The 25,865-nt window shown below is 37.5% G+C and overlaps 1 long non-coding RNA gene across 1 annotated transcript in view; it reads right to left on the reverse strand.

The window, feature by feature from the left end:
* Positions 1–451: 451 nt before the first annotated feature.
* Positions 452–25,865, reverse strand: part of LOC130560546 (uncharacterized) — a 36,402-nt gene continuing 10,988 nt past the window's right edge. Inside the window, exons 4-6 of the long non-coding RNA XR_008963709.1 lie at positions 13,096–13,128; positions 1,912–2,090; positions 452–558 (exon numbers count right to left, since the gene is read on the reverse strand). This is a non-coding gene — a long non-coding RNA (uncharacterized LOC130560546). The remainder of the gene's footprint in view (positions 559–1,911; positions 2,091–13,095; positions 13,129–25,865) is intronic.

Here is a 25,865-nt window from a genome sequence, read left to right on the forward strand (position 1 = left end):
TCAAAACATGAAACTGAAATCTTGTGAAGCCAGACTGATGCATCTGAAAGCTTTTATCGGTTTATTTTTTTTATCAAAAACAACTTACAAAAACATATTACAGATTCAGTCCAAGTAACATAAAGTTTGAAAAAGTCTTGCTTATGCGAACAATGCTGGCGACATACCAAAAGGCATTAATCATTGTGGGTTTGTAATCTTTGTGCTTTCTAACCCTGAACTTTAATCAATAAAAAACATCATATGTTCATGATATGTTTCAGCTTCTGTGTTTTGGCAGCTATGATACTAATACAGATGACAGTGAAGCAGTTGTGACAAACTTTAGTCATCTGCTTTGATTAGAACAGAAGCGATCCATGCCGCAGTACCAGCTGTGTGTGCTGTGGAACCCCCTAACCGTGACTGGCCAAATACATGATATGGCTTTTCCCATCATGCCGTACTCTATGGAGTGAGCGCTGAGTGATGCTTGACCAATCAGAAACAAGCGCTCTGTAGAGGACCGCAGGATAAGGGCCGAGCATCCACGGCCGAGCGAGCGAGACACAGCGGGGCCTGAAAGCAAATGCTGATGTCAGTAGGTGGTACAGCACTTTCATACTGAGTCTGTGATTCTACTGTCATGCAAAATCGTTACTGTGCCTCATGTTTTTGACCTAAGACAAAAGAGACAATAATGTGACTCAGCGGTTATTAACTGGTAGGTCGTGCCTTAAAAATAAGTTGTGGGTTGAAGACCAAAAATATTGCAAAGAATAAAATGTCTATGCAAACATATACATTACATATGTTAAATGAGACGTACACAACAAGAAAAAACATGTTTTGAGTCAGGCATAAACTACTCAAACTCAAGAGAGCTTTAGAAACCAAACACTCAAACAAGATGAGTTTAAAAAAACATCATAAATCATTAAAAAAATATTTAATCCACCCCAAAAATGTTGGGTTATTTCAACCCATCATTCAGTCAAAAACGGACAAACCCAACTGTTCGGTTATCAATTAACCTATGATGGGTTGTTTCAACCTAAAATGCAAGGTTATTTTAACCCATTGTTGGGTCAAATATAACCATAAGTTGGGCTAATTTAATCAAACAATTGGGTTTGTCCATATTTAACCCAACGATGGGTTGAAATAACGAGTGTATATGATTCAGTCTGCTATGTTAATCGTTTTGCACAGTATTCCGGGTGTGCTGTCCATGATAATACTAAACTATCAATGTTTGACTTTGCTTACTTTTGTTTTGCTTTAGGTATAAAATATTGGTCCTGAAGCAAAATCAGTTGTGAAATTTTGGTCTTGTGTACAATTGTCTATAGTCAATGAACGGTATATTGGTTACAGGCTGTCATTGTAAGGGCCAATAGTTTAGCTTTGAAATCCCAAAACAATGCAATGACACAATGAGAACAACCCAACAAGTAAAATAATACAGGCACTAAATACCAATCACCCTTTTTAACAAAAGACCCATGAAAAAATGCCCATGCACATTGGCTGATTTCTAATATCAACAAATAGAAATTTTAGCAACAGTGAGTGCACATTTGATTGTGGTCGACTGGGATTCCAATGCTGTTTGCATAATGCATCAGGCTCCTGATATTGTTCTTAATTTGGTGTTAAACTGATTTACGAAGGATCACTGCCGTGAACGAATCCACAGTTGGTAAATTTGGCACCAAACGAGCCGCGCTTTCCAAGTCAACGCTCGCCACAAAGTTTGCCCAGCGGAACCGACGTTTAATTGTTCATCAGTCTGGTTTCGAGTTTGTATCTTGGCCCATTAGATCTTCACTATAATAGCGTGTAGGATTCTCATTTATCGCATTCTGTCTTCGTGGGAGCAAGGCCGCGGATCTCAAATTACAGTGAAATATTCATTGAAATGTGTCTCACCTCTATTTTTCCATTCCTGCGAGAGGGAATGGAGCTTTTGATCTTTGCGGCAGCTGTGCGGTGCGTTTTAGAGGGAGGAGGGGGTATGTGGATTGGGTTTCAATCAGCGCTGAGCTGACTGCCGACCCAGCGCTCCGTCTACACGGCCTTCCGGTGGCGTGGAACAAGTCAGAGAAGACCTGCACATGACATTCAATTCATTATTAATGAATCACTTAATTGCATGCCAGACATTCTTATTCTGAGTGACTTATAATGACTTCTACTTCCAGGGCTTTTCTGTGACTCAATTTGGTTGTTTTCCTTCGACTATGCTCAGTATAACATTGAAAACTGTATTTACTAATACAGGTGGAATTGTTTATTAAAAAAATGTTGGTTGGTATATGGACAAACTCAACCACTGGGTTAATTTAACCTTGAAGTTTTGAGGTCACTTTAACCCACTGAATCATCAAGCGTTGAAACATCCCAACCTTTTTTTCTGTTTATAAAACACCAAACAGGGTCAGATTACATAACATCTGTATAAATGAGTAACCAAAGAAAACCTTTTACACTTTAGTCATATATGGTATATGTCATACTACACCACAGTCATACTACACCATTAAAGAATGCAGTGACATAGTTAACATACGTAGATACAACATACCAGACAGATTTGGATTCATAGTTCTTTAAAACTGTATTTTTACCAACAAGAAATTCATCACATTGACCTTCATCTCCATCAAATGTCTTTTTTTTTACTTTAGTCTGACAAACGTTAAACACCGTTTTATGCAAATACATTTAGCTCACGTCCTCGTCAACCATATGTCCCATCGCAGACACACATTCTAGCAAAGCTAATGTTAAGTGCTTTCAGATCCAGATGTTGGCGCCATTTAATGAAAAGGGATATTTTTCCTTCATAAAGCTCGATTACACAGCGAGGTACACAAATAATTGATTTGTACACCAGTATGAGCTCATTACCAGCCTCTTATATATAACAAAATGGCCTCAGTTGCACATGTAAGTGGAGTTAATTCTGGTCAAAAGCCACTTGCTGAAAGGACAATGAGCCCCTGGGCATGTGCATATTGTAGAGCTAAGGACCAATGAGGCCAGGTTAAAGTTTACCAGCTCAAGATTTTGGCATATCAGAATATATATCTTACAGAGAATAGAGACTAGTGTACAGAACACAAAGAGAATAGCCGAAAGTACAATTTACCATACAAGTCAAACATCCAGGAAACAGCCCAGAGTTTACCGAAACCGTGCCAAAGTATTCCAGACAATTCCAAATAGAGAAGAACTCTAGAAGAACTCAGAATAAAGACATTAGCAGTTACAGAAACTGCTAGTTACAGTTACATCATGAACGTTCTAGTCACCTGTCGAACATGGACTTGATGTGACATCAAAACATTATTATTCTTCACAAGTTGAAAAAGCAAATAAACAGCAAACTTCATGTTAGTCACATTTCCGCAGAATAACTTATTGATTGATGCAGTACATCCATGTTTATATGCATTACCCTGTTTCATCTTACCTGGAATGACTCGAAGGTCACAGGTTCAATTACCAGGGAAGACGCCAACTAATAGAACACTTCACTTGGACACACAGTAGCGAACTACTCCTTTAAAGGGATAGTTTACCCAAAAATGAATTCTTCATCTACTCACCCTCTTGCTATTCCAAACCTGTATGACTTTCTTACTTCTGCAGAACACAAAAGAAGAGATTTTGAAGAACAAAGGCAGACCCCCATTGGGGTTCACACTATGGACACAACACCACCAAGACATTTCTCAAAAGATCTTCTTTTTTGTTCTGAAAAGAAAGAGTAACAGACCGTTTTGATAAATATTAGGATGAACAAATGATGACAGAATGTTTATTTTTTGGCTACTATCCCATTAATAAATACCTATTAAATAAAACCTACATTGTTAAAAGAGGTCCAGACGAAATATGATTGCATAAACAAATGTACAGTGGTAAAATAAAGACAAAACTCCCAACAATTACTCTTCATTTTTACCTTTCACAGTCTGAGCAACAAGCCCTTACAAAACGTCTTATACTTCTGACAAAAAACTCACAATTTTCTTGTCGTAATATATCATCTTTGGTCTAAACTTAATGGTGAATCAACAGATTCCCAGAGTTCTCCTACAGTTTGAAATAAAAAGCATACACGTATCAAACAATGAAACTGGATATTTCCCTTCCTGCTTGTAATTCAAGGGGAAATTAACTTCTTTGATGCCAGATATATATTTGAGGAAAATATTTTGTATTGTGTGTTTTCTACTGCTTCCAGAAGAATGAGAATTGATTATTAGTCCCACTGTTCGGCCTCGAACAATATTGGGTTTGTTATTCTGCATTTAACAAGCTCTGTAGCAACATACTCGAGCCAGAGATGTCAACCTCAAACATAGACCGGAAATGTCAAGAAGAAAGACAGAGAAAGAGAGGGGAAGATATTGGGGTTATGGCTTGTAAGCTTTTTCTCTCCTCTGTTTTTGTCCAGCCTGATTTTATCTTTGATTCCCTCTGGCTTCACAGTATGGCTGGAATCTACAGCTGTATTTTCTATTTGCGAGACTTTACAGCTTACACCTAACAGCATCTGCCCTTTCCTACATCTGTGACTCAGACAAACTCATTTTAAACTTTTTTTAAATGCAATCTGAATATTTTTTGTCCCAATCCTTTAAGAATAGTGCATCTGGGGATATTTGAAGGATTTCGTCTAGATCCTGTTCATTTGAGTCATTACAAAAATGTGCACCTGTCCATTAACCAATTGACGGCAAACCAGACAAAGTTCATCACCTGCATGACTCATGAAGTCTATAACAAGACCTTTCCTTAGCAATCAATGTTTTATTTACCAAATCTCATAGTAAATATTTCTCGTGAGAAAAAGACCCACAGAACTCTAGTCTCCACTAGAGTTTCAGATAAGAGCTCAACAATGTCACAAACTGTGCCAAGTCTGCATTAAAAAGTCAATATTATTGAAGATTTCAATATGAATTCAAACATTTTCCATCAAATTGATTCCAAACCAGATTAGTTTACCTACAATCGAAATACATTTTTGTTGGTATATACTTTTGTATTTTAACAGTTGTCTCATTTGCGTCCATTATTTTCCTCTTAAACAATTTAAGAGAAACATCCGAGACAGAGTTGATACTTGTCGTGATTCTGCCTCATCTTGTCATGTCTGTCTTGATCTTGTAGCAGAATCACGGCAGGATCTCTTGTTATGTGTGGAGAGAGTCATTTTGACCCTGTCGGCCTTCGATACTCTGTGTTCCCGCCCTTTTGTATCTCTCGTTATTGGTTGTTTATTAGTTCATGCCCCACACCTGTTCCCCTTTGATTTGTCCCTTTATTTAATGCCCCTGTGTTCTCTGTCTTGTGTCGGGTCATTACACTGTGTTGCGTTTGTCATGTGGGTGAGTTGCTGAGTTCCTGTCTTTTAGTTAGTCTGGTTTATTTTGTAGTTATGTGATATGTTATTAGTCTAGTCTAGTCTTGTCAGTTTAGTTAGTCTTGTTCCTGTTCCCTCTGTTTACCCCCACGTGGGTCTTTGTTTTGTATTTTGTGTTATATTTTTTTAAACGTCCATGTTAACCCCTTACCCGCTGTGTGCATCTGGGTCCTCTGTCTGTGTATCCTTGTCTGTTGTCTCACCCACCACCCACACTCGTGACAGATACTACTTAAATAAACTGAAAGAACAGCTTTCGTCATTTGGAGCAATTGGCCTGCTATCTATATTATACATGTAACATTTTGTAGGCTATCAAATTCCCAGAACATCCTGCATTGCTGTGATACAAAAAAGTAAAAAGAAACTAGACTTCGAGAAGCAGCCCTGAATTGGAGGGTGTTCGGTTGGTTCTTGATAACAGGTTTCCATTGGGAATTTCATATTGCGGGGTAACACAATTTGACAACTATTTCAAGAGTTCACACTTTGGGGACCACAAGGTCTTAAACGATGGGGTCGAACAATTGGAAAAGGGTGCTCAGAAACCTCAGAGGACTTCTCAATGGACACTTACTATAGACAGCTTCTCCCATCTCACATATCTAAGCGCCTACTGTAGTCACATCCTAGACATGAGAGCTTATAGCTGCTCATTGGGATTCTGGACAGGGTAGTGACCTTTCTGACTGTAATTAAGTTAACCTTATTTTTACAACAATACAGAGGACCTGTCATAATTTAATTAATTCCCATGGGCTGCATTTGAAAGATGTGGGCATATCTCAGAGACATCCGGGAACATGAGATGAGTAGTCTTTTAACATTTTTGGGCTTGTGTGTCCAGCTCTTAAGCAAATAGACGCATGGCCATGTTTAGTGAGGCTGGAGTGTGTAGATAGATTAAAGGTTGTCTATATTGTAGCAAATGCATAAATGTAATTGCAAGAACCACTTCATTAACACCAGCTAGTTTGCTAGTTTCATTCATTAATAAAATGTAAGATGAAGTCAAAACAGACAGTTTTTGATACCTTTTGCACAATTATTTTAAATATGAAATGGTGTGTAATGGATAACAACAGCGTCTGTAAAAAACAATTATTTCGGGTATTGGTAGTGGCATTTTTGTTAGTTTTGGTGTGAGGGGTGGGGTAGTTGAGTTAGTTGGGTTAGTTTTGTCGTGCAGATCTGGCAACCCTGGATGTAGGAAACCACAATAATGAAAATGTACCCATTTTATTACCTTAAACATATTTTGTTTTACAGTAAATCTCCCTTGCGCTTTTGTTTTCCACCTCTCTTGCTCGCAAAGTTAAAGATTTTCCAGCCATTGCTTTGTTCCAATCAAAAATGTTCTGCACCATTCCATTTTATTTTCAGTCGGCATCGCCCTGTCACCATTATACCTTTCCCACCCTCCTGCGTTTTTCTCACAACAGTAAAATATGCTGGGCAGCGCTCATAAACGAGCGAGTGTGCATCTGGGAGGACTATTCAAATTTATATGAGATTAATTGGGGAAAGTAAGCTTTTTCATGCTATGCTCATTTAGGAGGCTGTAATTAAACTTGCAGGGAAAATAATGATGTGGAAAAATGAAATAAATAATGGTGCCGTTCAGCCGGCACACGGTCGGTGAAAATAAACAACAGCTTTACGTTGGCTCTGTCAAAGACATAAAGGTCATGGCCCATGTAATCTTCATACAGATCACATGGAGAGCTCTCAGAAAATGACGGTGATATTTTATCCCAAAAGTTACGACAAGGATAATGGATACAACACCAAGATTACGTGAGAACCAATAACGTTTGATGTTGAACCTGGCACAACATTGGACCACCTTTTTGCTGCTCAACAGCACCCATCCAATTCAATTTCACTTTGAGCCAATAACAGAAGTCTTTATGAATGACTTTATGAATTAAGATGTATCATTCATTTAAACTTACTCAATTGGTGTACGAGAACGGTTGAGCTTTGATTCATGATTCGAATGTTTGTAAATGGGAAGACGGAACGGTAGTGGTCCTGTGGCTCTTTTTCATAACAGGTCCTCAGAGTCAAAGGCTTACAGAGATCTTAAGACTCATATGCCACATTTCAGGAGTAATTTTGATTTAAGTGTGGGGATTATCTCTGGAAGTGTTCATAAATAAGGAGAGAATCAGGGGATGGATGGATGGATCTCTCTCTCTCTCTCTCTCTCTCTCTCTCTCTCTCTCTCTCTCTCTCTCTCTCTCTCTCTCTCCTGAATTTCACAGCTCAAACAGTAAGCTTACATTAAAATGATAATGATTAATTTCCCCTGAGTTCCCAGAGATACTCCCTTCACCCGAAGCCCTGAATCTCCCCTTCAATATCCAGCCAGTCGTTGACAAAGCCTGAAATGAAATGCTGAGACGGAGGATTAGTGATGCTCTGGGATGCTCATTAGGCCAGTGAGCCTCTGAACTGACCGCGGGCAACGTGGACATAACCGTATACATAACATGCTTTTTTTATTCATCTGGATAGAAGCATTTACTGAACACTTTAATTTTAACGCCCATGAGGATTTACTGTAGATCTGCGTTATAAAGGCAGCACTATGATGGTCAACTTCCTCATCCGAAAAGTGCAACATATCATCAATTGAAGTCGATATTCATGTGTATGACATCACACAGACAGGACCGTGAAATTAACATGACGCGAGAAAACATTTACTTAGAAGAATAAAGTTATGGTGGATTCACACGGTACGCGGTGAGCGGTGGAATTGCCGCGCGGCACACCGGCTACCACTGCAGTTCACAAAAAGATCAAATAATTTTATCTTCAGCTGCGCATGCCGCAAAAAGCCGTGCCTGTGGAAGTTGCGGGATTTTGGATGCACAAGCACCGCTTGGCAATGAAACGGCCAGCGTTTTGCGGCTTACCACATGTTTCCCTTTGAAAATGAACCAGACAATCGCAACTGCCGCGCACCGTGTGAATCTACCATTATAATTAACAAATGTTTAAACATGCTTAGTGGTTCTCAGTGTTGTCAAAAAATGCATCAAGCAATGACATGCCTTCATTATCAGAGGAGATATGGATTCAAGCTAGTAAGTTGGTTGTGCTAATAAAAAACAATTTGCTGAGCTGTTTCTGCCAAGACACCCAAGAACATTTACTAACAATACAAAAGTTCCTATACTGCGAGAGCTGTAATTCAATTCAATCAATATCAAGACTCTCTGCTTTAAAATACCAGCAGTTCCACATCTGACACCCTGAGGAGAAAAGAAAAATCCAGAAAGGGTATTAAGGATTTATAAATCCCCCAATAATTATTTTAATATCTAAACTCATTTGGGAAGGCACTGCAACATTAATCAATAATTGTTCTCCAGAAGGTCTAATATTTTATGCACGCCGTTTTGGGAAAGGCGTCGCGTTTTATGCACTGAAGGCAGAAACAAGCACTGAACGATCTTGTCATCAGGCCAGCTCTGGAGATTTCAGCGTTCTGATGTTTTTCTCCATGTATCCGCGTCTCGTTTCATAGTAAATCCTCATTCCCACTGTTTACAAGACTACAATGTGTGGCGTGCATTAGAAGGGGTGTATAACTGACTAAATAGGAAAGGTTATCCTTAAAAAGCCATTAAATGCAGAATCTTTTAAGGGCTAAATGTCTAATGCTCTTCACTGTTTGCCCTTGAGTATCTCTGGATTCCTTTTGTTCCTTTCAAGAGCTTATATTGGCAACTTAATTAGCCGTTTTAAATGTGCTACTTGGATCTTCAGCTCTGTGTAAACGCTACAAAAGTACCAGCAGTTTGTAATTGCTTTAAAGGTGAAGTGAATTGTTGGATGTTACATTTTTTTCTCTTATCTCAATGCACACAGATAAATATAAGAAAGCTGTAAGATGATTTCCTGCCCTGACAAAAATGCGACTTGGTTGTGGCTTTAAACGTCGCTGTTGTACGGTGAGTCCATTTGTAATTTCCATATTCTAAAATAAATTCAAACAACACCAAAAAAATAGTTTGTCTATCAAGAGCTTTCTTGGCTAAATATGCTCAAAATATGAATCATTTTACTCAGAAACGTATTGTTTTGCTTCAGAAGACATTTACTGACACGCTGGAGTCATGTGGATTACTTTTATGCATATATATTTGCGCTTTTTTTGGAGTTTTAAAACTAGGGCACTATGCCATTACAAAGCTAGGAAGAGCCAACATGCAATGAAATTGTGAATCAAGATATTAGATAAAAGGCCAGATTTTTCCATCAAGAATTGATAAATTGTGAAAAGTGGGTGTTTCATGTCAGACTGTGCAGTGAATTGTCAATGACACACTAATGAAATCAGCAAGCCATTGGTTGAAGCCACCTTGATGATGTCATCTGAGAAATAAAGATGTTATAGTACATTTTGATGAAAGCATTTTTATGTTTCATTTGAATCATCTGAATTACACACCACAAGCCAATTTTCTTTTTTATGTCAACTCTGAACTCACTGACAAAAAAAGTGTAGGCCCACTCCCCTTGAAATGACCTTCCTGACAAACGTACTGACAATATAGTCAGATCATTAGCACCAGATACTCACAAATTAGCAGGAACTCACGGTGTAGTTTAATTTACCGGACCTTGTAGAATGAACATTTCCTCTCCATTGTGCTAGCGGTGCGCGAGCCCTGAGGGAAGTAATGTTTTCTTTTGAAGTCTGTAAAGCCTTCATGTCCTAGATTTCTTTTATTAAAAGCACAGGTTGTACAAAGCATTGCGAGGGGTTTCATTTAGAAGAGTAGTTCTGGCATATGTCACTCATTTTGTTTCTCACGTTCAGTTCTCGCAGATGTCAATGTGCGTCCGCTTTGTTGCTCTCACTTCTGAATTGACAAGCATATCTATTTTTACATTGTTATAGAAGCAGAACTTGCATACAGCACTACAACCCATTCAGATTAAGGAAATAGCTCCTCGTCGCGAGAACATCTGCCGAAGCTAATTACAAATTGAATCTTGCTTTGTCGAAATCTCGGCCTCGCTGTTCCCAAAGGAAGCAGTCGACTCCTGAAGTTTTCTGAAACAAAGACAGGTGGGAAATGAGACCACCTCTTGAATATTAGTTAACACAGTGCCTGTCAAAGAGTCACGCACAGTGAGGGGGATAATTATGGATAAAATCATTTGTATGACCCCCTAGTAAGCGATGTTTAATCAATTCAATGGAGGTAAACAGAGCTAATAACACCATGTAAATCATAAAATTGAAAACTGTTAAACTGTGTCAATACCTACTGTGAGGCGTAGTGAGATACTGTAGCTAAAAAATGACAAAAATATGAAATGCAAATGTGAAATGAAATGAATGGAAATGACTCATTAACTCACTAAGGACCAAAGTTAAAGAAACACAATGTTGAAAGACAATCTGGCTTCTGGTGCTTCTTAAAACGGCGCTAACAGATGTGTCATGCCATGTCACGTAATGAAAATGTTTGTTTTTGCATGTCATACAGTATGACAAACAGCAATTAAAGGTCCATTGTGACATTTTTTGGAGGGTGACAGAAATGCAATATAATATATATAACTATGTGTGCAGAGGTGTATAAAGACCTTGCATAATGAAGCGTTTTGTTTTTATTACCTTAGAATGAGCTTTTTCTATCTACATACACCTCCTCTTACATGGCATTCACAGTGTTGTTTCTACTAGCCTTAAACGGATAATACGCAAACACGTTATCTCCTACGTCAAAGAAGCGACAACGTGATGTGATCTTAGTTCTGTGTCAGCCACCGTAGTGTTTCGAAAGAGAGGGGTGGATGCCGCTCACCACTAGATGCCACAAAATTTCATACACTGGACCTTTAAGTAAATGTATTCTGTAATACACTTAAATATAGAAGTGTACAATGGCAAACATAATATTGTGCTTTTCTGTCATTTATGGAGATTTGCAGTATAGATTGACATTCACAGATGTGATTATAGCCACATCTTTACATTCTTGAGCTATAATAATAATAATCCCAAACGATATTGTCTGGATGACCATGGCGGTGTACTGTCATTGCAGATGAACTCTTTCTCCTGTGAATAAGAATGCAGCTTTATGTGTCAATCTCTCTCTCAAATGCTCCTCAAGACAAGCACAGGTTTAAATTTTGTATTAGCATCAGCTGTCTTTGTGATTGCCTCAGAAGATCATAATAAAGATATGACCCAGTTTATTACAGCTGGAAGCCAGAGGAAGTATTAGATGTTCTCTAAAGAAATACATCTGTATTATGTAGCAGTAACCATAATTCATGTTTTGCCTATTCAGAATTTCAAAAAGTCATGCATTTATTCAACACTGTAAACCCGAATGTTCAAAGAAATTAAACAGTTTAAGTAGTGTAAACTTAATTTTATATAAAAAAAATTCCTAACTTAAATGTTTTGAGTTCCTGTAACTAATTCTTACTTTTGAGTTAGTTTAACTTAATTTCAACAAGTTAATTCAAGATGGTTTGTTGAGAATTAAATTCAGTTCCCAGCATGCTTTGCGTGATACTGCATTAGGAAAGTAAATTTTGAAATGAAGTGTTATTTTATGAGTTTTTAGAAAGGAAAAAGCCTTGTTAATGATGAATGTTCAATTATCTTGGATATTTATAAGAGTTTGTTGTGTTTTTGACTTTTGGGGTTACCATCGTTCAGAAGAGTGGTGCTTATGCTTAGGTTGTGGGAGGTGCAATAGCACTCGTGTATGTGTTGCATCACTCTCTGTGAAGGCTGTTTGTTAATTGTTGATGCAGCTGAACTGTTTAGGTTGTTTTAAGACCTTTCATTTATTTAGCTGTAAATAAAAAAAGTTACTTTGCTAAATGTTCAAAATTAAAAGGAGTCAACAACAGTACAACAAACTCAAAACTGACTAGTTTTGCTTACTTAAAATTGGTCAAAATTAAAAGGAGTCAACAACAGTACAACAAACTCAAAACTTACTAGTTTTGCTTATTTAAAATTGGGAACATCATAACTCAAAAAATTTGATGTAACTGATTACCTCAAATTTTTTGAGTTTTCCCAACTTATTCGGGTTTACAGTGAATAGTGAACATCTGACAACTATTAAGACAACTATTAAGAAAAATAAAATAAAATAATAATCATAATAATAAGGAAACTTTCCTAATGTTAAGTTTGTTGTATTATATAATTAAAAATTAAGCCCAATTGAGTTTTGAAGAAAGAAATGGAGTGATGTCACAAAGTCAGAAGAAGTGAGTTCCATAATTTGTTTGAAAATAAAAAATAAGTTTTAAATATTTTATTGACAATTGAAGAATAATGAAAATGAATGTGAACAAACTGTATTATCATTATTCACTAAGTGTCACTAAAATTAAAACTTTATTTTTTATACAATGTCTCTGCAGTTGAGGTATTTTTATTTAAATAAGCCTAAAATAAAAGGTGTTACTACAAAAAGAAACATTTAAATACTGTATGCCCCATGTTCTTGCTTGATGGTTTTTTGTGTGAAAATAGTGTAACAGTGCAAATAATATTGGTTTTACTGTAAAACAAAATTCATTTTCTATACAAGTTAAATTAATATAATTTTGCTTAGCAAATATTTTAATTCTCTTGATTTTGGGATAAAAATGACAGGTTCCATAAGACTTACCGAAACATCCTCAACGGTTTTCCCCACACTTGGCTGCACACACACAAACACAAACACAAAATGCATTACTTCAAAGACGTGCGAGGGATTTCAAAGAGTCAAGGTCTGTAGAAACCCAGACGGATCTGTGCATGCATCTAGTGACCAAGATACAAGACACACAGTCACTACAGAGCAGTTGAAAAGTTCAGCCAGTCTGTACCAGTGGCCCAGGAGACATGATCAGAACATATTCTCACTTGTAACCTGTTTGAAAAAAGGCATAACAGCCTTATTAGCATTATGACGTTTTTTTTCTACCAATTAAAACAATTTGCTGTTTTGGCATATCTGGGTGAATTATTTTGACTGATGCATTATTGCATGTCATCCTGCATTAACATAAGGTTCACTAATGACATCAACAGTGTTTTTAATCTGACCATCTAACCATATTTACAGTAAATCTCCTGCATCTCAGTTATGTAAACTGTAGATTACTGTATGTGTTGTACTGTACATTCCCTTGTATCGTATGTACATTTGTACACCTTTTAACACTCTCACGTATATCTTAAAGGGACAGTTCACCAAAAATGGTAAAGTAGCAACAACTGTCCTAAAAATTTAATCTAAAATTCAGAGTCATTCATAGTCATTAAACTGAACATAAAAAAATTGAAATCGTTTTTTTTTACATTTGTGCTATTCGGTTGCTAATGTGTTTGATACAGTGTTTTAGATTCTGGAAAGCTGGTTTCTTACTGACCCAGGTCAAAAGTTCTGTGCACATACACACTCACATCATGAGCCAGATGATTGGGTGTCATCTTCATTCACCCAAACTGCAGTCATGGTAATTGCATTGAAAGAGTAGTTGCCCACCTCTCTCTCTCTTTCTAAATCATTTAGTACATTCACCTGCTGAACCACAGAGCAGAAAAGAGGAATATTGCCCATAGCCTTGTGCTGTTTCCCTCATTCATCCAGCTGTTCATCCTATTCACTACATACAGTGCACGGAATTGTGTATGTTCATCTGTAAGTGCTCATCTGTAACTTAATCTAGTGTTTTAAATTTTTTAAACGCAACCCAAACTGCTAAACCCAATATCTAGATAAAATAATGCTTCATTAAAAAGTCTCATAAACCTTTATCATACAAATGTTGACTCTGCGTTGTCACGTCTGTATGTGTATATGTGCGATGTAGGAACTCTCTAGGCATACTTGGCCAATAAAGCATTCTATTCTATTAGAAATTACATGTAACCGTAGGACCCAAGTAATATTCCCAGGCCAATGACTCAAACTCAAAAAATAAATCAGAACCGACCCAAAAGGACTGAAAACAATCCCGATTTTCTCCTCTGTCCAAACACAGTTGACTACTACATTTACTACTATTTTAATCTTATTTCTTGCTGAATATTGATTTTAGCTGATTCTTTGCTGCGACTACATTCTCAAAATGGTCCAATTGTGCAGGAAAACCCTGGCAACACTACTGTAACATGCATTATTCTGTTTGTTTGTTGTTGTTTTTCTATACAGAACTACATTGAAGTCAAAGTTGTTGCACCCCAAAGACAGGCAAGCCTATTCAAAAATGTTGTTGAAAAGACATAGCATCATACCAACCAAACACTCCTTAGCAACCTCATGGCAACCTCCCACATTATTTAAAAAAACAATGTTATATTTTCCACTTTCTCTCTTATCCATTAACGGGCTGTTATGATTGAATCCTGTTTCTTCATATGTGATTAAATGTAACTTGAATAATGACAGAGATATTGGTCCATACAGATGAACTTCTGGCAAATAAATCATCTCATCTGAATGCATCAGAAGTCACCATCTCCGATATGAGGCTGGAACGCACACTAGCTTATTTTGGCTCAATAGCTTATGTAAATATACACTCAGGCGATGAGACGGAACTGGCTCAGTAACTGCAGATTTTATTCACGGACTTATTCGGCGTCCTTTTTATTGAGACGAGAACCCCACGGGGAGAAAAGGGAAAGACTGGGCGCTTCTATATCGATGAGGTTTTGAGAAGGTGTACAGACACAGTTCATTAGCTGGCTACTTTCATCTCTGAACTAATTTTTCTGTCAAACTATCAGATGAGATTAAGCGCCCGTGCCGATACGCGAGCGCGGCGATACCTTTTCATTTTACACGTCGGTGACTTTCAATTGGGAGTAGCCCTACTGATGTGGAAAAAAGTTGTGCTGAAGTTGATGAGTGATTGGCCCATTAGGGTCCTCCGGCTTCCCATGGTGTATGTAACAAATGGAGGGAACATTGACTCTGGAGTGTTTATATGGATGCATTTTTTACTTTAATGAATGGTGTTTATATAGACAGCGTAAATCAACAGAGTCTCACACTATTGGCTTTGATTTCACTGCTAGATCATCTGAATCAGGGCAGATTTGGGTGTGGAATTACACAATACGTAATTCATTTATCATTTTATTTTCTAAACGCAAAGGATTTTGCTCGAGTTTATCTTGTTTGGTTCGAGCCGGTGGAGATCAACAAAAAGTAGTGAAGCAACTAACTGTTTTTACTAGCGTTAAATTTTATTGATTGTTTTTAAAAGGAAGTGTAGTGTGACATGTTTTAAGACACACAGATTTACAGCCAAATGAATTTGTAGCAGTAATCACGCTCTTAAGAAAAGTGTATAAAAACTCAATTTTTTTTCATTTTCTTCCTTGCACAGAAGCTGCTGCGCAGCATTTATGTTTACTTATTTTTATGCTTTTATTCTGTTTTACAAATAAAAAATACACATTACATAGAGTTACTAGTTTTATTTTTCATACTACATCCACTATGTAGATTTACAGGGATAGTTTACCCAAAAATGAAAATTTTGTCATAATTTACACTTGTCATTTCAAACTTGTACAACGGCGGTATCCATTCGCCTGCATTGGTTTTGTGTCCGTACAACGTCAATGGGTACCGCCATTGTTGTTTTTCAAAATATCTTCTGTTGTGTTTTGCAAAAGAATAAAATTCATACAGGTTTGAAACAAGAGGGTGAGTAGTAGAATTTTCATTTTTGGGTGAACTGTCATTTTAAAGCTGCCACCCTAACTTTGATCCCTATAAGTGCAAGAAAAATACTGCTCTCGTTTTCATACTGGCAGTGTTATCATCTCACATATAATACATTTAAACGTTATCAGCACCTCCTGTTACCAATGTTTTCTCAATGTAGTCACAAAGCTCCACTGCTGCTTAACTATTTTCAACATGAGCAGCTTGTAGCTTGAGAAGACACGGTTCAACAGTAGCTCCCCCAAAACTGTTTCGAGCAAAACTCCTACAAACCTCGATGCTCTAACAAGGCCACACATGAGATCCTCTGTTCTTCCTCCTCGGCATGTGGGTCCGCATGTGGGTGTAGGAAAAGCCTAATAAATGAGGAAGTAGGTTAGAAGAAAAGAGAGGAACGCTCGGGGTGCCATCGACAGCCGGAGCATCATTTGTCAGCATTAGAGGGTATTAGCTGACATCTCTCCAAGCAGGGAAACACTTAAATGCCAAGCCATCTCAGACAATCATTCTAAAGAGCTGTCGTATGCACTTCTGCTTCCAACTTTAGCTTCCACGCTGGACACTGACACCATGACGGGGTCTTCTGCAGTAGAGGAAAGAAGGAAAGGTTTCTCGTATATACCAAGAATATACGAGATTGAAGCATGCTGCCCTGCACTAGATATGTCAAATTACAAGATCGCAAGCATGCAATAATTGTTTGTTGCTTATCGCACACAATGATGGGTCAGAAAGATGTTAAACAAGTTCATAACGTAACATTGCCCACTTGCGTCTCACTCGCGCTCATGCTAAAAAAGTATCAGGGACGGGCACGAGATGCAAGTTGGCAGCTTCGCCGGCCTTTTTACACGCAGACTAGTCGCAGACTAAACACATCGAAAGCGGACGAGTTTTCGTCAGGTAACTGTCATTCTCTCGCTGGGTTTGCCAGGTTTCCGGCGGCAGGAGTTTAAGGCCTCTGCATACAGTATCTGCATATTGTAATGTTAATCTGTTATAATCCCATTCATCTGCTCACAGACTTCTAACTGTGAATCACATATGCTTGTGCCACTTCTGCTGAGTGAGAATCTAAAGTGTAAAACAAATCGCTGTTAAACGCTGGAAGCGCCGCAGCGTGCCAGGGTTGAGTCTCTCCCAGATGTCAGATATGCTACAGACAGATGCCTATAGGATGAAGATAATAACAGACATACACACGACAGACTATCCAAGAAATATCCAAACAGATATATCAGTTATTGATCTAATAAAGTCTCAGGTTGTTGCTTCGACTGGCCCTTTTCCGACCCAAATGAAGCTCCTATTTATTATACAAATTAAATATTGTATTTACGACCCAAGTGTCAGTATACATTTTTAAGAATTGAATTTCTAAGAGCCCTTATAAATGTATTGAGTATTTCTCTACAGTCCATCAGTGACACAGGGCGATGTTCAAATCAAACAGGTGAAAATGAATTTAAGAACATTACGACACCTCTTTAACATCTTATTACTTCTATCAGTAATGACAAAACTACTCTCTCTGTTTGTCTTCCACAATCCCTCTCATATTGTCTACCCTTATATGTTTCATTTCTCTGCCCACCCCCACCTTTTTATAATTTACTAACTGATGAATATATTCATGAAACTGGATGTCTAGGGTATTTTCTGTTTAATTGCTCATAAACAACCTATTTATAATCTAGTTTAATCTAGAATGTGGTATTAAAAGTTGGTATCGGGCTGTGCTCTGATGAACGCAACACTAAGCGGCCAATTAAAATCGTTGGTCGTAATGGATGTTAAATTATCTTTAGATTTGCACCGTAATTACTTACTGTTTACTTACGCCATGCTCGGTTTTTGGTTTCTGTAGCTTACTCATCAAGAATATTCAAACATATCGCATGCATTTCCAATCTCGAAGTGCAATTAAAGATGCGGTAAGTGATGTTATCTGTTCTAAAGTTTCCATCAGACTGAATTAGACACGCCTCCTCTTTTTTGAAACTTGGCCCACAAAGACATGCATGCACACAGATGTGCTTGGAGACTATTACTATATGGCATAAACCAGCGAACTTAACATTGACCTTGTGTACGGTAGGTGCAATGATGATAGTTGTCGAAAACAATAGTAGCAAAACAGTATTCTAACATATCAAACTGTCACACTTGGCTTCCTGCTTTCCATAGATGCGCCGCCCTGACAACCGCCTCAAAGTGTGATTGGCTTAAACAATATTGCTGTCTGAAAGACAAGAGTGATATTTAATTTAGTCATATACTGTTGTCAGGAAACAAGGCCATTTTGTGCATGCCGTTCCATAAAAATATAGCTTACAGCACCTTTAAGACCTGCCCGTCTATGATCTAATTCTTCAACAAGATGAAATTGGTCTTTTCTGGCTGCTATTTGAAAACAATCTTACACCGGCGAAAGACAACATGGTCATAATGAATAATAAATCAAATGCACCTTTATGACTGTGAGGCAAGATCACGCCAGGCGGCTTTCATTACGTTGACATTTCTCCATACAGAGATGATTTCTGCCCTGTAATCTCCATATAAAAGTATATGCTTTTTGACCGGGAATAACCAAAGTGCAAGACACAGACTACTGTTTCTAGAGTTTGTCTTCCTCCATAGAATTCACTTGTACTGGCTGGCAACATCAGCCCAGCGTCTCCATGTGTACAGTGTAGTCTCTGTGCAGGCTCTCAGGGCTCAGCCGGTGCCTCTGGCTAACACAGGTCACTCTCATTGCAGCAAAGAGGATCATGACATTTCAGCCGAGCGGAAATCACTAGCTAAATCTGGGGCCAACCGAGTCACACACCAGTAAGCTTCACTGCACACTGAGTCAGTGTAGACATATTATATAATAAATGATATGTGATAAAATCTATACATCGCTTGTATCTACAATAATTTAGTATGGAGGCGAGATGTGGGTCTGTTAGTAGGTCACTCCATACAGAGACTCAATTGGATTCACAGGTTCACTGGCGATTGCTAACAGACAGCCCTGCTGGGGAAAAGAAACCAATAGAACCCTTCTCAGAACACAGTAGAAAATCTAATGGATTTAATGGTTATAATGGGAATTATATTGGTTTCAGTGGAAACTATAATGATGTCTATTGGTATGTGATGGATTCTACTAGTGAGGTGTTGGAATATTGGAATAATACCCAAAACACACTACAGAAATACATTTTGTAAAGGTTTGAAAGGAAAAATCTATTGGGAAGTTAATGAAACCATTATCATTTCTGTGATTGGTTTCTATTGTTTATTTCAGCAGGGAGGTTAAACATAAAGCAACACACACCAAAACAAAACAAGTACAAACTCACATATCCATGAGATTGAATAATTATAGAGTACTAAGATAGAAATGATAAAAGATGCTAAAATATTAACCTCACCAATTCTGCATTTACCATAATGGCGACTTGGGTTGCAAGATTTTTAAATCTGCTTTATAACTGAAATCTTTATTTACCATCATTAGAATTATTAATACATTAAAATTGATGTACTAGTTTTTAATAGGCCTATACACTGTCATGTTTTATCATGTCTCATCCAATCAAATCACAGAAATAACATCAAAACGCATGACAGCACACATAAAAACCAAGTTTATTATAATTAAATATAACTTTTTTATAAACTCAACATTCTAGAAACACATGCTTGATTAATACATTTTAAGAATGGCTCTATGATCTTCAGACGTTTTATCCGCATGATACAAAAAAAAACTTCCCATCAATAGCAGTGAATCTAGTCCCCACCGTCCCTTTAAAATGTCGTGTTTAAAAGCTCCATCAGCGAGTTTGGGACTAATTAGCCATGAAAGGCGTTTTCTGCTTTACGAGCAGCAGGTCAGACAAGCAGCAGAGAGGTGAAATGTCTCTTATTAAAGAAATCAAGGTTGATGAGAAGGTCCTGAGAAGATAAAACAGATTTTTTTAGTGCAAAAATGATAGTTACATTCAAGTTATTGGTATTTAACGTTCATATGTTGATATATCCTTGTGTGACGTGTTCTTTTCTCTATTTATACTACTTACAAATAAGTTCAAACGAATCTTCACAGGAGTAATTCAAAAGATCTACAACATCCACGTGCAATGAGTTATACTAAAAGTAATGACTATAATTTCTCAGAAATATGGGACAATATCTAGGCACAATCTGACTAGATTCATGTCACACAATGCAGATTGTCCCGAAGCAGTTAACCAAACTTATCATAAAGGCGCCCTAAAAAACATTATTTTTGTGATGTACTTGTGATATGTAAATTTATGACAGTACTTACGTTTTGAAGCATCATCCGATACTGATCCTAATGGGAAGCACTCAAGCAGACTACAGTTGCTATGGTTACCTGCTCAGACGATCACAACTTCTATTTGCGAGCATCTATTCGGCCACAGGTGAAAACACACGTTCAGATTTAACTTGTACGCTTTCGTGGTTATGGAAACTCTGATTGATAACAGTGTCGATAACCTTATCTGACATGTAGAATTAAAACCTGGATGCTCTCTTTGGGGGGGAAATAATTTGATGTGACACCAGGGTGTGAATTAAAAGGAGGGCCTATTAAATAAATAAAAAATCCATGAAATTTACATCCCGGTGCTGTCATTATTTTATTTCCCCTTTCCCCTACAAAAGCAACAGGAAATCATCATCTACAGTGTTCCACTACATAGTGCATATATAAGTCAAAGGTGCTAGAATGTTTTGATGCTCCCTTCATAGTTAATGTTCAAAGAACTGTCAATATTATTCAGGACGAGGCAGGATTGACATTTTTTCAGCCCTGACGGAATTCAGATGTGCCCAATCTAATAACAAGTGCTCTTTTATCTCCTTTGTAAGTGAACTTTCTCTGAACTTACCCTTTGCGGTGCCACAGGTGAAGATTAGCATCAGACCACGGCTAATGTACTCTGGGACAGTTTTTATGTCAGGCCCGTTCAGATCATTCCATCTCTGGCTACTGCGTTTTACAAAAACGCAGAAATAAGTAGAAAGGGATGAATTAAATTTGCTCAATGTTAAGAAAGGACATGTTTTGTTTAACATAAAAATGTGCCAGTGGCGAAGGAGAAAGGGTTTAAAGGATAACATACGCTGTTTATCTTTTTTTGCACTGCTATGTTTAGGCTAACCCTGTTGGCATGGACTTTTGCTGAAACTAGACAAACATAAAACTTCACCCCGGTAACTTGCTGTCTTCCTACTGAGATGGTCTTGGAATGCAAACGCTAGAGTTCTCCCGGGGCCCCAGAGCTCCGTCCTGTCATCCTTTAGTGTTAGCAGGCAAATCGGGCACATCAGAGCATGCAAACATGGGCTGACGTGCCAGGAATCTTGAGAGATACCTTCTGCAGAGTTGGACAGCTGAGGAGTTGCAGTACTTTACCTGTCCAAACACAGGAGAACTTTCCTGTAGAGGCTGGCAGCGCGACAAGGTCTGCAGACGTCTCGAAGAGGGCTGGAACTCACGTTTACAACGCTTCAGATCACCAAATACATAAGTGTCAAACTGAGGCAGGATCTGAGAGTTTGCAAAGAGAAACTTGCGTTGTAAAGATTCTGTTTCTAGGGTTTTCTAGGGAGTTATAGTGAAAGTGTGATCAATAGCTAAATAGCACCCGGGTTTCTGCACATGTCTTTCATCTTTGGCTCACGGTGCTGTATAATTTAATGGTGGGTTAAATGGCCAGTGTAGTCAAGAGATTTAAAACTATACTCTGCTTGGGCTGTGTAAAGACAGTTTAAGACTTTTGACAAGATTATAAGTGTCGACTGGTTATGAAACATTCTGGTTTATATCGACCACTCCGGAAAACGTAAGCCAACACTACACAAATGTTTTGAACAAAATACAACCAACAGAGATTTACAACAAAATCAGAATGTTTAACGACTTTAAGATTTACTTATAGAAGTCATATTTAAAAATAAAAACAAAACTGAAAGTGCTTCTGGACCAGTGTTTATGTCTGGTGAAGTGGTCTACAAAATCAAATAAAATAAATATTTTATTTCAACAGCTCAAAGTAATATATAACAAATACATACGCGTGTTTGTGTGTATGTGTAAAAATCTTTTTATGTAAAAATGATTATTTAATATAACATATAAACATATTTTTTACAATACTGTGCAAATAAAATGAACTACAAATTACTATAGCCTTCAAACTCAAAGCTAACTTTTCAGTAAAAAAATATATAAAACTAAACTGCAAAAAACCTTCATATAAATCACTTTTCTGATGTCTGAAACAAGAATAAATTACCATTAATTTTATGTGGAAATTTGCCACATGATCAAAATATGTTCAACTGATGAAGATGTGAGTGAATGTGAGTTCATACATTTACACCTTAATTATGCCAATTTAGTGTTTGGCCCGACCCTGTCATAGTGTATTGTAGGTTTTTAAAAAGAGAGACTGTTAATGAAGGATGGATCAGTAGAAACTGTAATGGATCTGACATAAAACCTGCAGTTTACATGCGAGTGCAGCAAACCTGCAAAAGACAGCCCGCTTTAATTTGAAGGTTCAGAGAGGGGATGCAGAACAAGCCATGAAAAATGTCATTATAAAATCGGTCACTAATAGTAGAACTGTGCTGCAGCTAAAAGAATTAAATGGAAAAAAATGACGTGGCCCCTTTAAAACCACAGCAGCGGTTTGTGGATGAGTGAGGCACTATGTTAAGATAAATCGAATGGTTCTGGTATCTGGCCAGATAAAAGACGAACAGATACATATCGATAACCTGAGTCATTAGACTTGGATAGCCTTCCAGGCTCATCTAAGAAGTCTGTATCACAATCATTCGTCTGCCTTCCCTCTCATTTCATTCTTGCCAATATTCTTTGACGGCTGAGCCAAGAAGATGGAGCAGAACGGATGAGAGGACATCAATACCTCAATACAGGACTGTCTTACAAACCCCAAAGCAGACCTCAGCAGAGCCAGCAACTCACGTACTGTATCAAGCTATAAAAATCTGCCATTTGGAGTCCAAACCTTTCTTCTGTACCGCTGAACTAAAAATAAACTCAAGTGCATTAAAAAAACGGTGGCAGTGCTTGATAATGCCATCTACTGGTAAACAATATGTTTTCATTTATGATCAGATTTACATATCTGGGGTGGGTATGTATATTTGTAAATGTAACCCAAACCATCTTTATTGAGCTTTTAGAATCAATCATATGTAAAAGAATATGTATTGATCTTGAGAATAAATTTGCAGAATGATTGAGAGCGTGGAAAAATATGTAAATGGATTTGACACTATTGCATATTTGGTGATTTCTATGATGTCACATTAAAGGCAATGGAACTGATCATTCAATGATCACCAACCGAGCCTTTTTGTTTAGTTTTTGGATCCGATTTATAAAACAATCAACATTAAAATGTGTTAAAGGTTCATGATATACGGTAATAAAAATCTACACTAGGGACAAAGATGTATATATTATTTGCATATTAATTCATCGCTTTTTTAAAAGTATTTCCTGAAAACGTGGCCTTTACATGTATTCCTGTATTTTATATTATTCAATAACGTTTTCATAAAACGAGAAGTGAAATTTTAATAGATTAACATTTAGACATTTCTCTTTAGCAGGCTTTTAACCAAAATTAGAATTCAAGCAATTTGTCATAAGAAATAATACAAAAAGGGCTTATGCCAAGAAACTATTCACAAAGCCTGAACAATAGAGAGAGGGAGGTTTTTTAGAGAAGCTAAATTTTGGTATTTTTACCAGTCAAACACTGAGTAACTAAGACATATAAGGTTACCTATAAGGTTAGTCCGTGTAATGCAGACCTCATTTACCCAGAAAGGTAATCTACGCAGATTTAATTTTAACTAGTTGAAAACTACAGACTGCCAGCTAAAGCGCCAATGTGTGTTTAGAGTCACCGAGGAAAGTTAAGATTAAAAAGCGCTGTGGGTGGTAATAAATCAACATGTGAGACAAGCTGCCTTTCACTATCTTTCTTAAAAAGAAAACAGTCAGCCTGAGACTTGATAGATGAAAGCTTCCTCCGACAAACATCGGAACACAGAGCAGTCAGACTAAAGAAACTTCACAAGGATGCCCGTGTGCTTCCTTCTGACTGACATAATCCATATAAAACGCTTCCTAACCACAAGAAAAAACATAAGTCATTTTATTGACCGCTTTTGTAAACACTCGCGTGCGGCTTTCTGTACGAGAAACCATCACGAGAAACAGACGCACAAAGGCGAAAGATTGTCTGTTTCTTTACAATCAGAAACGGGGGTCCGTGATGGAGAGTGAAGTGAAGCTTAGAGGGTTTTCTGAGGTAAAATGGCGTGTGAGTGCCTCTACATGAGCTACTTCAGAATAATCCAACTCTGTTCGACAAAATGGCCGGATAAGAAGGTCAGGTCAAATCAAGATTAAAACCTTTTCGCTTAACCCTCCGAGCTACATCTTGAGCGAGAATTTCTGTGAACGTTGTGTTGCAGAAGGCTTGCATCAGGCATAGCGGCCTGTATTGATATACAGTAACATATTACTTACAACTAAAGGCATGGTATTGCATACAAAAATGCTTACTGGGTGAAACTGAAAAAAACCTGTCAGGAATACATGGCTCATATATCACCCCAATATCAAAAGGAATAAATAAAAAAAACTGATTTTCCTAAAAGAAAATGAAGGCTATCCTATAGGCATAATTAACATTATAGCTATAAAGCTAGTGAAAAAATACTTTTTAATTTTGTGTATCAGTAATGCGAATTTGTATTGAGAGTGACAGGATTTTTTACAGTATTACAGTTGTCACAAAAAATCGTAATGGTCCTGAAAGAGGATGTGACTTTGGGGTGAAATGTAACCTGGAAATGCTTTCATGAAACGTCAAACAATTCAATGCAATGTTATGAAGCTGTCGAAACCCCACCAAATGTTCTCCTAAAAATACCTTTAGGATATCTCGAACAAATTTGTCTTTGAAAAACTGGAGGTAACAGACTCTACTAAACTTTTTGCCAACTTTCTAAACTTGAGTATTACAATCCATCAAAAGTAAACATCCGTGTGTTTCTCTGTTTTTATTAAGACTGACAGAAACATGCTCCAAAGGTGGTGTTTGATTCAAAATAGTATTCAAAATCTTTAAAACCTACTAACCCTGACACACATAAATGAGGGTCCACAGGTGTCTTCTCTGTGACATCATTTCCTGTTTCCTGTCACATGATCACAAAATGCCTTCCTGTATGTTAGTTTCACCACACTGACTACCACAGCTTCATTCACTGCCAAGATAATCCTCAGTTTTACCTTCAACCATTTACTAAGAATTCAGAACACATTCCTCATGTAAGAGATGTATTAAAGTCATTGTTTGATTTATTTTTTAATATGTTGTAAGTTATTAAAGGTCCAGTGTATGAAATTTAGAGGCATCTAGCGGTGAGGCTGTGAATTGCAACCAATGGTTCACTCCACTGCTCACCCCTCCATTTCAAACACTACGGTGGCTGACACAGAACTTTGCCAAAGGAGTATTTACAAAACACGCTCTGTAGAGCAAGTTGTCCTTTTAGGGCTACAGTAGAAACAACATGGTGAATTCCATGCAAGGGGACCCGCAGTGTATGTAGAAATAACTAATTCT

The sequence above is a fragment of the Triplophysa rosa genome, linkage group LG10, assembly GCF_024868665.1.
Source record: "Triplophysa rosa linkage group LG10, Trosa_1v2, whole genome shotgun sequence".
NCBI classification, from domain to species: Eukaryota; Metazoa; Chordata; class Actinopteri; order Cypriniformes; family Nemacheilidae; genus Triplophysa; species Triplophysa rosa.